Below are 17,400 nucleotides of genomic sequence, written 5' to 3'. Positions count from 1 at the left end.
GGAACAGCCCTCTCCTTCCTCCTCAAACCCTGCCTAGGACACATTTGGCACTTTGCTGCCTGTTTGGGAGCCAAAGCTGACACATTTCCATGCTGATGAGAAAAGGTGTGGGAAGCATCATCACAGCTCCCTCCCTGCTGGGTTTGGTCACACTCGTCAGTAAAAGGGAGTTTATTGATCTCCCTCAATAGCATCAGGGCTTGGAAGATGTTTTATTAAGAATTTTGACATGTGTGGGGGTAAATATATCAAATATCTATAAATATAAATAAATATATAGCCCAGAGGGATTCAGAGTTGGAGCTTGGCTTTCCCTGCCCTGCTGCACTCTGTGCCCTCACAGCTGTGATATGTGCAAGCACTGGAGGTAACAAACCCTGTCATCCCAAACTCAAGGAGTTTTCTGCTGATTTTGTCTGCAGTCAGCTTTATTGAATTTCACATTATGCCCAGTTGTTTGGTTTTTTTCCAAATGGGTGATTGTGGCTGACATTTTTCTAATTCAGACAGCTGATCTTCCTGCTCAGAGCAGCTGGACAGATCAGCACATCCCAGATCACACACAGTGAGCACTTCTCTGCTTCATTCCAACAGTGTAGTGGTTTTTTTTCCTATTAAATCTATATTTCATTCACAGAAAAAAAGAAATTATCTGAACAGTTTCCAGGTTATTATAGCAGAAAAGTAGTTTGCAGACATGGATGTAGTGGAAAGATATTCCCAGGGCAGCCTGATCCAAAATAAAATGTCATTTCAAATTAGCTCTTCTCTCTCTCTCAGCTGAGTCTTTGTCACTGTTAACATGTTGGACCATCTCTCTGCATCAATTGTGAATAAAGGCAGATTTAGTCAATGAGTCTCAATTAGGTAAATTAACACCTAAAAAGTCTTTTCTGAGTAGTCCAATAGCTCTGATGTGGCTCCTGAAGGATCAGCGAGCATCTGCTGTGCAGTGACACATGGAAAGACAGAATTTATTTCATGTTCTTTTATTTTCCTTGCTTACATTTCACCCAGGAACTTTGGGAAATGCTTCACTGGCCTTCAGCTCCCCTGACAAAGTTACCTGCTCAAACTATTAATCCTAAGGTGTAATTTGCAGTTCCAGCATGCCTCACTGGATTTATTTATTTATTTTAAATATCTCTGCCAACCATAATTTACTTCATTTAACATGTTGGGAAGGCACTTCCTCAGTAAATTTTCTGCTCCACCACCACTTTCCCTCAATTCTGAGATCTTACAAGATGTTCTACAACACACAACAACAATTCCTGTGCTGCACTTTTGGGAAACCAGATCTCAAACCAAACCCACAGACTTCTGCCTTCCTGATTTGTCACTAACTTTCAGGACTTTATCTGTGCCACATTTCCACACCCATTTTGTTTCTGGAGAGAAAGATTTCTCCTTTTCTGTCCTTCATACTTTTCCTAAACTCCAAATTATGACAACCTTATCTGAGCAATTTTCAGAATTCCAAGACCCACAATGTCATCTTTTGTCTTTTTTTTCCCTTCTCAAACCCTTTTTATTATCCACAAATACAAACAAACACGATTTGCAGTCCAAAAATGCAATCAAAGCTTTTTTTTTTAACAATGATTACATTGTAGATGTCTATTTTTTCACTGATTGCATCAAGCTGCATCAGTTGTATCAACTGAAAAAAAAAAAATTCCTGTGTGGAATATGGTGTTTGGCAAAGGGAGAAGTGGAAATTCTGTCATTCCAGCAAAATGTAAAACCTGGATATAGTCAGTCCAAAAATGCATTAAATGCTCTAAAAAATTAATCAAATGCTCTAAGCACCAAAAATTGCAAGTGAAAAAAGCCTTTTTGAACTACAGTAATCAGCAAGACCCTTTTTCATGCACCCACCAACCAAATGATGATAAAAGGAGTAAATTTTAAATTTCAGAACTCATCCCAGCAAGTGTTGCAGGAACATTTCCTTCTCCACTTGCAGAACTGTAACTCAAACCCAAGGAAGGGATTTTTGAGACCCACAAAGATAATCACCAACAGAGAACCAGGGGTCAATTAAAGGCAGAATAAAAATTAAAACATGTCCTAGTACAAAGTAAAAGGAATTAAATAAAGGCAGCTCATTTCAAACACAGAGGATTGCTGTGGTAAGACTGGAGAATTAAACAAACAAATATGCAAAGAAAGAGAAATCTTGCAGTGTTTTAGCTGTAAAAATCTACTGGACTGCAGCAATATTTTAAAATTGGAAATGTCCTAGAAGAAGAAGTCCTTGAAGAGACTTTTGAAGCTGCTGCTCCAGAGGAACACAGGGATTTCTTGCACAGACCAGAGTATTCAGCTTTCATGTATTTATTCCCAGAGTGGCAGTGAAGCCACGAGGTGGTGGAAAATCATCCTGTGCTGTTTGACTCCATCACACTCCCCTTGAGGAGGGCACTCCCCTATGCCAATTAAGGGACTTTACATCCCAGCACAGATCTTTTCTAAAAATAACAGGTGTGTGTTAAAACCTGAACTTTTTAATGCAATAGGGAGCTATTTTAGCAGTACAGCAGGATTTGCTTGAAATGTATTTAATAATTAAGTTTGAAGTGTCATTATTTCTGCCAGTGTAATTGCAACAGTCCCTTTGAGTACAGTGTCTTATCCAGACACTTTAGACAGTGTCTAAAAAAAGGAAAACAAGATTTATTCACCAAATTCTGCTCTGTGACTAGGTGTAGTCCTGTCTCTACTCCATTGTTTTAAATTTGACAGACACAGCAAACAGAATGATTGGATTTTACTGTTCAATAAAACAATTAATGGCAAATTTCATGAGAGTTCCTCACTCAGTTCTGCTGCATCACCAAAACAGGTTCTCCTTTGGCCTGGCAAGGTGACTTCTCATCAATTTATTGCTGGTTCAAACACAAGCTAATGTCTTTGATTTGGAGTAACCTATTTATGAATGTGTCAACTCGCTGGGTCAATGCAGAGCACACAGAGAAACTCAGTCCAATCAATCCCAAGGGTTTGATTTTGGAGCTGGAATCAGAAGCAATCCATCAACCCCATGGAGCCTATCAAAAAGAGCCTGTTCTGGTTCTAATTGAGGACTTTTGTAAAACTGAAGGTTTGCTATTATTGCACCAAGTAAATCCCCTGGCATGGAAATAACAAAAGCTCCTAAACCCATGTTTGGAAGGGACATGGAAAATTCCATGATTCTATAAGGAAAGCAAAACCAACTGCAAAAATAAACCAAATTAAAATTATGAGGTCTGCTTAGGAAGGCAGAAAGATCTCAAAATCTTTTTTCAAACCTAAAGAAGGCCAGGAAGAATTATTTTTAAAACGTCTGTGTTTGTTTCATTTTAGGCTAAAGAAGGAAACTGGAACAAAAGGAAATGCAGTAAAACCTGGAGTGGGCTGATCACTTGTCAGAACCCAGGACATTGCTCTGGCTGCCCTGGAGGGCTCCAGACCCTGCCAGGGGCTCAGAGACCTTGGCACGGGGTCACAAACACCTGAGCCTTGGATTTTAGCCATGGAAACAATTCCCAACTCTGTGTGAGGAGTTACAGACCACAAGGGTTTGAGTAGAATGACAGTGAATTTGGCACAGGGTGGAAAAGTAGAAGTTTGGGGATTTAGAGTGGGGGTTCAAGAGGCAGGATGGAAGAATCTGGGCCTGTCCTGTCCTTCTTCTTCTTCTCCTTGTCCTCCATCTCCTGCTGGGATGGTGGCACTGCTGGGTTGGTTTAGAGCACAGACAGACTGTCTGACACGGGTGACAGGTATTGGGAAGTTATTGTAAATAAAGCACAGGTAGTTCTTGGTATAAAAAGCCAACAGTGCCCTGAGGGTGGTCAGTGTGCCACAGCCCGACCTGCTGGACAGAGCTCAGCAGGGCAGAGACAGAATGGGATGGAAAAGAGAAAATAAACAACCTTGGAAAGCAGAGAAGAGGAATCTCCACTTCTTTGGTTGTGGGGCTGGGAGAAAAGAGACTTTCCACACCTCAGGAGCCATCTCAACCACAGAAGCCTGAGAATCACTTTTCTGGAGGATGAATATTTTCTTCACATGGCTGTGTGTCCCCTCCTTGCCAAGGCAGGGCTGCTGGCCCCCAGGAGTGTTCCATAGGTGGCACTCTGTGCTCTGCAGGCAGCTCTCACCATCCCATGGAGCAGCCACAGACACAGACTGCTCTGGGCTCACTCAGCTGCCCTGCTTTTACTACAGACACCACTTAGAAAGAATTGGTTTTTATCAGGAGATAAATGAGCTCCATGCTGAACAATGCAGAGAAATTGGAAGTTTTAACCAAAGAAAAATACCCTTGTAAGAAATGTATTTGAAGTGATCAGACCTTCATCTCTCCCTAAGAGGTCAAAAAATAAGCATGAATATGGATTGTCTCTTCAGCAAGGAGTCAAAATTGGATAACAGGAACGTTTTCCTGCAGAAAAATAAAAGACATTCAGAGAAGGATTCAGTGAGTGTTCAGTAGAATGTTGGGAATAAAACCTTTTAAAAATGCATGATACTAAACATAACATTCATAGCTCATCAAATCCTGACATGTTCTGGAATATGATAGCACCAAACTATGTCACTTAACTGGGTTTGACAGCAGGTATATCATATCATGTAAGAGTTTAACTAAAATGAAGTTGTTCACTAAAAAAAATCTTGATCTACACAGGATTTTCAATGCTTTTAAAATTTTCTATCACTAATGAAACAACAGACAAGAGAAGTAACATTAAGTTTATTTTTCTGCTTCGTGTTCTGCTTTACCCAGGAGAAGATCATAGAGAGCAGAACTGAATAAATAGATGGAAACACCTTTTTTTAAAACCTTTTTCTCTGAACAGGTTCCTTTCCAGAGCCACATTTAGATTTAAGAATTACCCATCAAAGGCTGCAGTTGAGCACATTTCAGCCTCCAGCTTTGGAGCCCAGCCCTGGGTGGCTGTGCTGACTGATCCTTCAGGCACATGGCATTGCTGGCACTCTCTGACTTTAACCCAAAAGTGGTTGATTTTATTGGTGGAACTGTCTTAAATCTTCAGGGTTTCCTGGAAGAATGTAAACTGGTTTTCTGTGAATTTGGTTTTATACCTGTTGCAGTTTTACAACCTGATCACAGGAAATAAGATTAGGGATTAACATGAGGCTTGGTCAGCCTGCAGATTTGGAGCTGGGTATTTTTTAAAGTCCTTCCCACTGAGAGAAATTTGGAAATTTGGAAATTTGGAAGTTGTTTTTTTTACCATCACACAATAAATATGGCTGGTTTAATCCTTGTCATAATGAAACCTTAATTTGTACAGGTTAACCTCTAAAGATCCAGAAAATTGCATCAAAAAATGAAAAAACAGGTAAATTCAGTAATTACCAAGGTAATAAACTACATAATAGCCTAAGAAATATTTCTCTAATGATCATTCAACCTTCACATCCCCTGTTCTTTGCCTGCCAAGAAACTTCACTTCCCTGTTACCAAGGGAGGTTTCCGTGCATTCACGATCCCTCAAGTAAATTTTACTCCAAATTTGAATCTTTTTAATGGCAACATTTCCCAGGCTTATTTCTTGTTCCTTCCACCAACAACCACCAAAGCTCATTTACCTTATGCAGAGTGCAATTAGTGAGTATGGTATTTCTTTGGCAGATTTCTCATTTCCTCAATTCTGTGTGATTTGACAGGGACCATTACAGATGTGTAACTAGTCTTTCAGAATGACTTTCACAAGGTTAGTTCCCTCATTAATTGACCCTTGGTAATGGTAATTTAAGAAGCATATTAATCTCATCTGTCAGTTCCAACACACACTAGATGTATAAAATAATTTGTCTTTTGCAAGTAGCCTTGCAACAGAAATGAAGTGTCTAAATTTTTAATTAATATACATTTTCTTTCAATGAATGAGATTGGACTGGAAGGAGACTCCTTTCCAGTGGTTTTCTTTATTCTCCTTTGGAACTCCTGTTTTTTCTCATTGTGAAGATAAACACAATTTCACCAGTCAACAGAGCCTATGATCTAAATAATCTTCTACAAAGGACATTCTGGTATTTTTAACAGATTCCTGAAACTTCAAAACGTGCAAACAAAGCATTTGGCACTTCAACAGGAATGGCTTATTACACACACAGATTAAAGATTTCTGGAATTAAGGAGATTAAGTACACGAAGAACATTAAACAAAAGATTACTGCTCAGGAATTGAAAAACTTCAACCAGTAGCAGATGCTTGAAGTTGTTGTAATCTTACCAAATCTGGTTTTCTGATGCACCATAGCCTGAGCAGAGCCTGCAGTTTATATCTCAGAAAGAAGCACTCAACATTCTTAATCCTAAGGAAGGGCCTCATGTAACTTCTCCCTCTTGATTCCTTTCATTAATTAAATTTTGGGGCCAGCTAACAGCAAGGAAGGTAAAGAACCCCTCTGCCCTTAGTGTGTGACTGCACTTGATGGAGGAAATGCAGCTCCCCCCAAACACTCCAGAGGGCACAGCTTTCCCTGGTCAGCCTGCAGGGCTCTCTCCAAGGGCAGCACAGGTCTGAGCTGGGACAGGAGCCCCGTGGAATGCACAGAAATCCTGTGTGTGGAACACAGGGTAAAAGCTGAGGTGCTCCTCCAGCCCTGCTCTGCCTCCCCTGGGATGAGGAGCCCTCCTGGAAGGAGGAGCAGACCCTGACTGGGAAAGCTCTCAGGCCAACACTCCTGCATTACCCCACAGCCTGTGGCAGCCCCAGGTGTCTTTGCCTGCTGCTGGCAGTGGATTTCTGCTGGAAATGTTCTGCAGCAGCACAAAACCCTGCCAGTCCTAGAGGATGGAAAGCCCTTGCCAGCAGCAGGGATCTTCCAGCCTTGTACAATTACCCGTGCAGGACAGAGGGACAGCCAGGCTTTGCAATGGCTGGGTCCACTCCAGGCTCACAGGCAACAGGGAAGGGAATTTGGGGATGGCAGAGGCTGGCACCTGCCCTGGCTGGCTGCCTTCAGCCCCCAGCAGCCATGGGGAACAAGTACCATGGGAATCCCCCTCAGTGCTGGTGTTTTCTGCCATGGAAGGCTCCTGTGGATCAGGAGTGGGAAGCCAGGACTGCACCATTCCCTCCTGTACCATATCACCACCTGGGCTGTTTCCCCAGAGCAGACCACCCTGTGTTATTTGGAGTAATCTGGTTCCATCCAGGACCAACATGTTGCCAACCACATTGGCCAAACTCCCTTGTTTAAACTCCCACAAGTCCCAGATGCACTCAGGTCTGGCCAATAGTTCATTAAGAAGTCACTTTTCATGAAATGAAGCAAACATTATAGAAGATAGAAGCATTAATCTCCCATCTCACGTTCACTGAAGCTTATCCCTCTGCAATATTTAAGGTACTAACAACTTTGATCATTAAAAACTAGAGGCAGCTAGACCAAATCCACAGCTTTGACTTAACAAAATTTCACAGGCACATGAATATCCATTTCCTCACAGCCAGCAGGACAGATTTTCTTGGCAAGTATTTCAGATACTTTAAAAACCATAACCATCCTATTTATTGGCTGTATCATCATAATGTCACCACCAGTGTTAGTCTACAGCATAAACAGGTATTCAAGCAATTCTTTAAAACAACAAATTACTCACTCCACAGAATACAGTGTCTCTTTCAGAATCATTAGTGTCAATCATGTGAGTACAAGTTTTAAGTGCTGGTAAAATTCAAGCTACTTAAACAGCTGATTATGATATGGAACCACTTCATTTCCTAGAGCCCACGAGTAAACCCAGTGTTAAAAACTCAGCTCTAAAAATCCATCTTTAATTTAACAATACAGCAAAAAACAAAGCCTATTTCATCACTCAGTTTCCCAAATTTTACCCTTCTAAGCTTAGAAAACTATGATTTCTTATGAGGATCAGAGATGGTCGTGCACATACCTCAAGAAAGGATATGGACCCTTGGATGTGGCTCTTAGGAGGCAGGGAAATCACACCAGACTGCCAAACTGGTAACAAAATTAGCTTTGGATTCCTAGAATTCAGTGGCATCAGACATTGATTTCTGCCAGCTGAACATTTGCATTTCATTGGAGGGTCTGAATTTAAAATTATTCTGTGACTTGCAAGTGTTAAAGAACTTTGTAGAGACAGAAGGAACGTTTTGGTGTGTCCCAGAGCAGGCTCCTCCCAGGGTGGAACAAGGCAGCAAAGGCCAGAGGTGATCTGGGACGTGTTTTATGCTTCATCACCCTCATTGCAGGACTGGCAAACCACACTGTAATCAGAAACAGTCCTACTGCTGAAAGAGCTGTTGACAACTGGAGAATCCCAACTGTTACACTCTGTTTTCAACAGCAAGTGCAGAAGCTCATCATATTGTCAAATCAAATAAATCCTGGAAGCTTTCTTTTATAACCTCTCAGTCCCTAACTTCCACCCAGTGCCTTTACCTGAGTTACTGTAGATCAATCAAGCAAAAAAAAGAAAAATGGGGAAGTGGAAAGAAAGAAGGACTCGGGCATTCAGTGAAATCATTTTCATGCATTGCAAGGTTTCTGAGTAACAAACCCCCATGTTTTACTGCTTGTTCATTTTTATACTCTGTTTTGCCTTATTTTCTGATGATCACTTGTCATGTATATTTGACAGGAAACCTATATGCCCAAACAACTTTCTTGACTTCCTATTAGGGAGAGCAACACAAATATTCACACACACACATAAAAAGAGCATAACCAGCAATACATTAAGTGTTTACTTTCTGCTTTGGATAAAGTATAACAGTTTTAAAACCAGAAGGAAAATCTCTCTCTTGAAAACAGGCTGCTTTTGAAACTCAGAGGAGATGAATGCTCTGTTTAATACTTTTGAAAAGGCTGAATTACTGCACAGATGGTCATCACCTTAGCAGCTCTTGCATAATTGTCAAAAAACCTCACGCACAGTTTTGCAGACCTGAGAGAATTTTAAAGCATTTTATGGAGCCCTTCAATCATGTGAAAGGAATCCATGCTTGCCAGGTAGAGTGCATGTTTAATGAGAGAACAAGCAATCCTTCCCCGTGGTGTGATCAGTGGATTAAATCAGCAGGAGCACAGAGAGGTGGGTGGCCACCAGGAGATCCCAGAGGCAGTGAGGGGACACCTGCACTCTGCTCTTGCTCCCTCTGATGATGAGCTCGAGGAGGAGAGGTGAGCTCCTGAGCATGGCTGGCAGTTTGCTTCCATCCAAATGAGACCAGATCACCCCCTCCGAGCCCGCTGCACCATCTGAACCAAAACACCCTCAGAGCAGACAATGGCAGAATTCATTTCTAAACTCCCTCCCAATCTGACCTAAGAGCTAAAGAGGCACCTCAGGTGGATTTCAATCCACTGTCCCACCTGCCCAGCCCCTCTGCAGCCCCTGCCCCTTGGAGCTTCATGCAGCTCCTCAGCAGCTGCACCTCCAACCCTGCTCAGCCTGGCTGCTGCCTCTTGCTGACCTTGCTTCCTCCCAGTGCTGTGAAACGTTTGCATCCTGTCTGAGCAGCAGCTTTGCAGGAAACCTCACACATAAAGCTGTTTGTCCTTCATGAAGATGAAACCCGAATTGAAAATAGGCCCTTATGTAGAGAGGGCTTAATTTATGCTTGCCTGTGCAAGCTGGAATGAAAGCAGCCCACAGAGGAATCTAAACACTGAGCTTTATCTCTGGGCAAGTCGGAATTCAGGCTTTTAGTGCTCATTTTGCCTTCCTGTTTTTCAAACTCTCCAGCAGAAAGGGATAATAATGGAATAATTTTTCATATAAAATGTGCATTATGAATAGCCATTAGCTGACAAAAAAAAAAAAAAAAAGAAGTGAGAGGAAAAGCAGGTAACACACCGTGTAAATCTTTGATGAGGATGGAAGCTTCAGGAAGATGTAAAAGTCAGAGCCTAATATACTGAGATTAAATGGAATTCTCAATTATGCTGTTGGAAAATGAAGTGGGTATAAATTTGATTTGTCTGCAGCTACAATCCTGTAGGTTGCTTGGTAATGGACACTGAGAAATAAGTCTAAATCAGTGAAATCCCTTCCACAGGTTACAGGATGAGACTGTGTCAAGATCCTGATGTAATGAGGAGTTTAAGAGCAGTTTTCTCCACTATTGGCACAGGAATGCCATACATGTGAGCAGAGAGTAAAAATGAACAGGACAGAGGGAGGAATAGGCAGGGAGAAGGGACAAATTTGTAAAACCCAGCCACAAGTTTCTGATGAGCCAAACCAATTTTGTAAACTAAGCTTTGAAATGTAAATTACCCTCATTCCTTCAGTAAACTGTCAGCGTGGAATTTAAAAATGTGAAAGACATCTTTTTTAAAGACTGCTGAGGTTTTAAAACCTCTGCTCCCTATTTTCACATTATTTCACCTTATTGCTCTTATAATTTCTATTATGATAATAGTGGGAATAAATCAGGATCCTTACTGAGATGAGGAGCATGTAAAATAAACTACGTGGTTAGAGACAGGTCCTGCTCCAATATGCTCAAAATCTGAATTTAAAAATACTCTTGTACTTTTAAAAATGCATAACAGTGTTTTTATTTCAAACTAGGATACAATCTCTGGGCCTAACTTTGGAGTAACCTCTCAGAATCCACCTGTGGACACTGTGCCATGAACTAAGCTGGGAAGAGTGAATGATAAAGTTTGGATCCTCTCAATTGAGACCTGTGAAAAACTCATGGATTGGTATTTTAGATCTTAACAGATCCTCATTTAGGTGTTTCTTCATCCCTGCAGGAAGGTCTGAAGGCAGCCAGAGAAACAGTCTCAGAGGTGATCAGTTACTGAGAGAGCTGAAGAGAACTCACATTGCTCTACCACAGCTTCAAAGTCAGCACAACACTCAAAATCTCAAGGTCACCTAGAAAAAGCCTGTGGGATTCACTGGTTTGGCATCAAGGAATCCTAACAATAATGAAAGGATGGGAAGGTAGAGAACAAGAAGGCCCCAGTCGGATCCTTCCCTAAGTTAGGGTCATTCTGGTGTTCTCACTCTTTCTGTGCTTCCCCTTCCCTTTGGCAGAGAGGTGCTGAAACAGCAAACACAAAGGGCATTGCCCTCCAGTCCATTGATAAAAATGCTGAGGTTTCATTCATGCTCCATTTGAAGAAATAAGCCAACATTTTTCACCATGTTCTGGCCACTGTGTCCAGGGAAAGTTTCTGAGTCTTTGTCAGCTCTTGTCACTTCTGCTCTTTTTATTTCTCTGACAATCTTTGTGAATTTCTTACCTATTGATGGGATTTTGCAAATTCAGAGAATTTGTTCAAGGTGATAATAGTAGCTAAAATGCCAATGCTGTAAGTCTTTCCAAAACTAAGAGAAATTAATAGCTGAGACAACAAGCTGCCAACTGCAGTCCCTGAAAGCAGTGAGGAATCTGGCTTGGGCTGCAGGACAGCCTGGATTTTACCTTGTGGGTGCCATCTGAAAATGCTCTGTTTGCCATATTTTCCTTGTACCATATGGAAGGTAAATATAAAAACTTCCCTCCTACTCCAGAGCACTCAGCCTTGACTGCAGCCACACCTCACATCTTCTCACAAACAGATGGCAAGGCTCTCAGTATTTCATGGCACTGCCCCTCACAGCCACAGGCTTTGCACAAATAAACAAAACTCGGGTTAGACAGCACTTTGCATCTTGCAGTGAAATGCATCAGGGGAACATTTAGCACAAGTTTAGTACATGGAACAGAAGAGCAGAAAATTAGGATTTTTATTTTAAAAAAAGAGACATTAATGGAGACATTCCCTGTCTCCATTAATTCTGTGAGTTTTCAATAAAGAATGCCTTTGGTGAATACACTTTTAATGTTCTAAATGTATCACTGAATGGTAATTACTGCTGTAAGGACTATAATGTGTAATGCACTTCTTGTTAACATTTGGTAGTTGACCCTTTGATTTTTAGTGCTCTCTCCTCACTGGGGTTATTTAATTACTAATGGATCCTGTTATCTTGGATTAACCACCACATCAAGTATTATTGTCCACTTAATGAAGAGCTATTATTTACAAAATATTAATAGATAGCATTGACAATTAACCAGTTGATTATTCAAAGCATACATTCATGCTCAGCAAACTCAGCTCAAGCAGCACTGAAGGTCTACCCAAACAATCACAAGTAATTGGATAGTAAAAAAGTAAATCACTGCCTGATTCTGGTAACTTCTCCCTTTTTGTTGACTTGAACGACATTAAATAATTTTCTGGTCAAAAACTGTTTTCTGTATTTTAAAGATTTTGACATGAGTTGAGGAAATCAAAGTTAAAATGAAACAACCACATTGATATCTCTTAATATTAAGCATCCATGGGTTCAGCTCTCAGCTGAGTCACATGTCTGCACTATAATCCAAAGATCAGAAAAGCCAAGAAAAGTCTCCCTAATTCCTTTTGTATTATTTCTCTAAATTATTTGCTAACCTAAACCCCATGAAGACATGGGAATGTGCCTAGGGATGTGTTTTATGGTTTTGCCACAGGAACAAGCAGCACCAGGAACCAGGCAGGGCTCTCTAGGTACAAATCTGAGATTGCTGTCACCTGTCCCATGGCAGTTTAGGCACACAAAAGTCAATTGATCTGAGCAGACATCTCACATAATTTCATGTATCCTTCTGTTCCACTAAAAAAAAAAAAAATGTCTGTGGAAGGACATTTTCTATAATTTATATTTAATTCCCTAAAGCCCTTTACATGGGCTTGGTGTATATTGATATGAAATGAACACCACTAATGATTCAAACAGTAAGGAACCCTTCAAAGAGAAAAAAAACAACAGTGAAATCTGGATCCAGGATGGAAATTTCTGCACAATGCTGGGCTAGTTTATTTTTTTCAGTGCTTTTTCAACCCCAACACTGCTTTTCCCTTATTAGCCAAAGAGCAAAAGCAGAAGTCTATGAAAAACCCCTTGTCAGAAAGTGCTCAACTTTCTTTAAATTTCTTTAGTATCAGCAGCACTCAAAGCTATCGTTCCAACCTGACACACAAGCACATTTTCCTTTCCCAGTGGAAGAAAGTAGGTCTCTAAAACAAGCTGTGAGTAATTACCTCTCAAGGTTCTATTCATAAAACACATCTGGTTTATAGTCAGGTCACATTTATGCCACATGGTTTTGTGTGCACTTCACGTTGATTTAGTCTATTCAACGAGAGGGAAAAGTTTTGTTGTTTTTTTGGTTTTTTTGGTTTTTTTTTTTTTTTGCCAGTGTTTTTCAGGGGTGGTACAAGTGAAATTAGCCATCAGAAAGCCTTTGTTTCCCCTGTGAGCTCCCTGCTAATGGCAGCACTGTGGTTCTGGAGCCCACACGTGTTGTGGCTCATCTCAGGATCACCAGCTCCTGAGCTCTTGTTGCTAAGGAACAGCACTCAGTTATATTTGAAATATATATTATGAAAAGGTGCTGCTTTTCTTTGTGAAATAAATATGTTGCTAGATTGACAGCCAGGGAAACAGGCTGAGGGATGGATTGTTTCTCTCAGAGTTCCACAATAGAAGCCATGGGCCCTGGTAAAAGCAGTTTAAACTGTGAAACACCCCTTCAGCTGCTGGCATTGTGCTAAAGCAGCTCAACAGGGCATTGTACAAATTAAATTCAGCCTTTATTATAAAAGAGATTTGTTCCCTTTGAGCTAGAACCTGAAACTTGGTTAATAATCTCATTATTTTACTAAACATGGAGCTGGTCCATGTCCATGGCATAAACATGAGTGTGCCTCTCATTTCTGAGGGTGACCAGACACATCCTCATGGTATTTTCCTCACTGGAGGAAATTATTTCAACAGCACCATGATTTTGCTCCTAAAGACAAAGGATTTAAAGTTTCACACCTTCCTCTCTCTTCCAGCTTTTATCTTTTATCAGTAAAGAAAAAGTGCAAAATAACCCCAGATGACCATTAGAGGAAAAGGAGTTAAAGCAAAGTTTGCTAAAAGGCAATTTTTTTCTCCTAAGTATATATTATTAAATAATTTAATACAAAAATCCATAACATCTGAAAAGTGCTTCTCCTGAGCTAGGATTTTAAGGTTATTTTGTATTTCCTGCTTTGACAAGATTATTCTTGGCTAGCACATTAACTGTAGTCATAAACAACAAAAATTAGGAAGATACAATTAATCTCAGAAAGACACATAAGATGAATCTCTTTTTAACAATGCACTAAATTACCAAGAACAATTGAGAATTAACACTGCCACATCTTCAGTTCCATTGAATCTTTTTAAAAATTTTTCAAGGGCATTCATCCTCTTACAAATTATGAAATCTCTTGTCCCTTTTATAACAAAATTTAGGAGTTCAACCAGCACAATTTACAATACCATGGTTGTTCCTGAGGCAACAGCATTTATAAAAGCCTTTTCCAAAAGAAAGTTATTCAGCTCGTTACCTCTAATTAATTAGGGCTGAATTGCTGCCCTCATGAGCCAGTGATGATTTGGAAATTCAGAGGACATAACTGGAGATCCCAATAAGATCTGCAGAAGAGTTGCAAAACTTTTAGTTGTTTAAATCAGAAGCACCCCCTGGCCCTGTGGGATCCATCATCTTCTGTGATCCTCTGACTTCAAATAATGGGAGTTTCAACAAATTAATGGTCTGAAGAATGATAATAGTGGCAGCAAATTGAGTAAAGATGGGCTGACATGAGCAAATTTCAAGAGAAATAAACAAATTTTTGATGCAAAGTCATTCCTGAGTCTTTCCTCACGAACCTTTGGTTCTGATTCTGTCTTACATTGGTGACCTTCTGAAGCAGATTTGAGATAAGAAGTGAAATAGAAGCAATCATTAACATAATTAGGACTTACTTTAGGAATCCTTGCCATTAACCCTGCCACATGCTGGGGTTTCATTTGAAGTTATGTTGTTTTTCAAAGCCCTTGCTATCCCTGCTGATGTGATACACCACCACAAAAAAAAAAAAAAAAAAAGCAATTTCTTCTTTAATTTCCATTTTAAAATATGTATATGTTTATGCAACTATATACATATGGATGTATATTTTTTCAATGCAAGGATGTGGCAGTGATCAGCAGCAAAATAAAAAAAGGAACTGTTCAAAAGAAAATCAAGGAAAAATCACTCAAAGTGCCAAACTTCAAATGCTTTCAAATTAGTTGTTGAGATTTGAGATTACAGAAAGTGGAAAAGCAGAACGTGCAGAAAATTCCCACATTGTTTTCTGCTTGAAAATACCAAGACAAAATTAGGAAATAAAGTGAATCCTAACAAAAGAGTGGGGTCTAGATCCTGTAAATACAGCTTTTATCATTTTCCATTAGACAGAAAAATTGAAAATGTTGCTCTAAGAATAAATTACTTTTCTCAACTTTTTATCTCTATCCATTTTATAAGAATACACTGTTTTTTCATGTCAGTGACTTAATCCACACCTCAAACTTTGCTTCAGTTCTCCTAAGGTACAACCACCCTTCCAAAAACCTGTGGAAGTCTCTTTGGTCACTCTTTATTTATATTTAACCAAATTCCCTTCCAGGGAAGGATCTCCAGTGTGCAGCTTCCACAAAGGATGTTAATGAGGTTACTGAATGAGCTTAGAACCCTCAGCTTTGGCCCAAAGGATCAGCCTGGCTGAGACAGATCTCAGCACACACAAAATAAGGGATTTCATATCACAGTATGGTTTATTTGCAAGATGCAAAAAAAAAAAAAAAAAAAAAAAAAAAAAATTTAGATTAAGACCAAAAGAGATCTCACCAGGACTTCCAAACAAGAGCTCAACAACACCAACAAAAAATCCCCAAGCAGAAAAAATAAGCTGATTACTGTCAAAGTCTGTGTTCTTACAAGCTGCAGAGTTATAACCTGGGATTTCAGCAGTGGTTGAAACGTTGGGATGTCAGTCTCCAACTGCCTCAAAGGCTGCAGGCAAAACAAAAATGTGATGTGATGCCTTGGTTTGAGACTTGCCAGTGCAGAATTCCAAAGGTGAAGCACACGTGTGCTGTTGTAGGTGAGAAAAAAGCAAAACAGTGCAGAGAGAGTGCAAATCTTCTTCTTCTGTAGAAGACTTGGGAATTTTGAAACTTTGTTATTTGACAGATGAAAGCCAAAACAGAATTTCAATTCTATGAAAGATAACTAAAACAAATTAATAATGAAATTAGTTGGATTGTTTTGTTTTTAATTTGTAAGAATGAGCTGAGCTGGATCTTCACAGACTTTTGATCCTTGTCTCCAAATACCAAAATAGACTGGACTTAAACAACCTTATGAATTTCCTGGATGGATTAATTTTTCAGTCAGTGCATTTTAAAAGTTTGGGTTTTCATTTAAACTTGTCTTTAATAAGTCCCAATGCATCTTCTCTGGCCAAAGAATATATTTTTATTTAGCAATAATATCTGATGTTCTGCAGACAATCCATTCCCACTGACATCAGTTCTGGCTGTGGGACAGAAGTCCAGGTCAGTTTCCCTGGACACCTATTAATGACATGAGGGTGCTAATTCAGATTAAATTGAAGGTCAGGACACTCAGAAAACAGCTGCAGAAACCACATCCTCCTTTGAAGAGGGATTGCACTTCCATCTACAAATGACATTGAAATTCAATTCCCCAAGGGAGTAAACCTCTTTTTCCCTAGAAAAGCTGGAGGTTTTTGTTTGTTTGGGGGTTTCTTTTGTTGTTTTGAGGGGTTTATGAGGCAGAGGGGGTGCTGGGCATGAGGGTTGGGTTTTCTTTCTAATTTTTGTAAATATTTAACCAAAAAGAGGAAAGACTGTTGAGGTAATTTACTTCCTATTCCTCACAACTCTCTGAGGACAATTTATTTTAATCTGTTTGGACCAAAACTGAGGCTCTTTGGTTGCAGAGAGTATTTTTTTTTTTTTTTTTTTTTTAACAAATTTGAACACACAGAAGGAGAAGAGAGTAGAGTTCAGAAGAACACCAATGCCAGGCTTGGCATGGCTACCTAAAACCAACATAATGTATACTATAGAAAATTCTTTCATCTCTTCTTAATTGCTTCTTCTTTGAGAAAAACAGACAGTAAAAAAAAAGCAAGTTCAGTTCAAGGATTAATATTTGTAATACTAATATCTTATAAAGGACTTGGAATGGGTTGGACCAAAATGAAAGAAGGAATCCAAATCCATTTCAAAAAGACAATTTTGTTTTCATGCTGCTGTACATTTCTTCTGAGTGAGTAATAATAATATACAAGATTGCAAGGAGAGGTTTGTTGTAGCTGAGGCTACAACTAAATGAGAATTGCAAAAGCCAACAAATAAGAGCAAAAGGACAATTTCCCAAGGCACAGGATGCTGCTGGCTGGCTGGCACAGCAGGAGCCCCTCTTGTCAATGAGACCATTACTCTCTCACAATCTGAGA

At 39.8% G+C, this 17,400-nt stretch overlaps 2 protein-coding genes across 4 annotated transcripts in view; one reads left to right on the top strand and one right to left on the bottom strand.

Annotated features, from left to right (window-relative positions):
- SDR42E1 (short chain dehydrogenase/reductase family 42E, member 1) overlaps nt 1–17,400 on the top strand; it is a 1,031,186-nt gene that overhangs the window by 535,299 nt on the left and 478,487 nt on the right. The gene's annotated exons all lie outside the window — the stretch shown is intronic.
- CDH13 (cadherin 13) overlaps nt 1–17,400 on the bottom strand; it is a 438,545-nt gene that overhangs the window by 196,900 nt on the left and 224,245 nt on the right. The gene's annotated exons all lie outside the window — the stretch shown is intronic.

This window comes from Serinus canaria, chromosome 11 (genome assembly GCF_022539315.1).
Source record: "Serinus canaria isolate serCan28SL12 chromosome 11, serCan2020, whole genome shotgun sequence".
Lineage (NCBI taxonomy): Eukaryota > Metazoa > Chordata > Aves > Passeriformes > Fringillidae > Serinus > Serinus canaria.
This window is presented reverse-complemented; position numbering and strand designations above follow the sequence as displayed.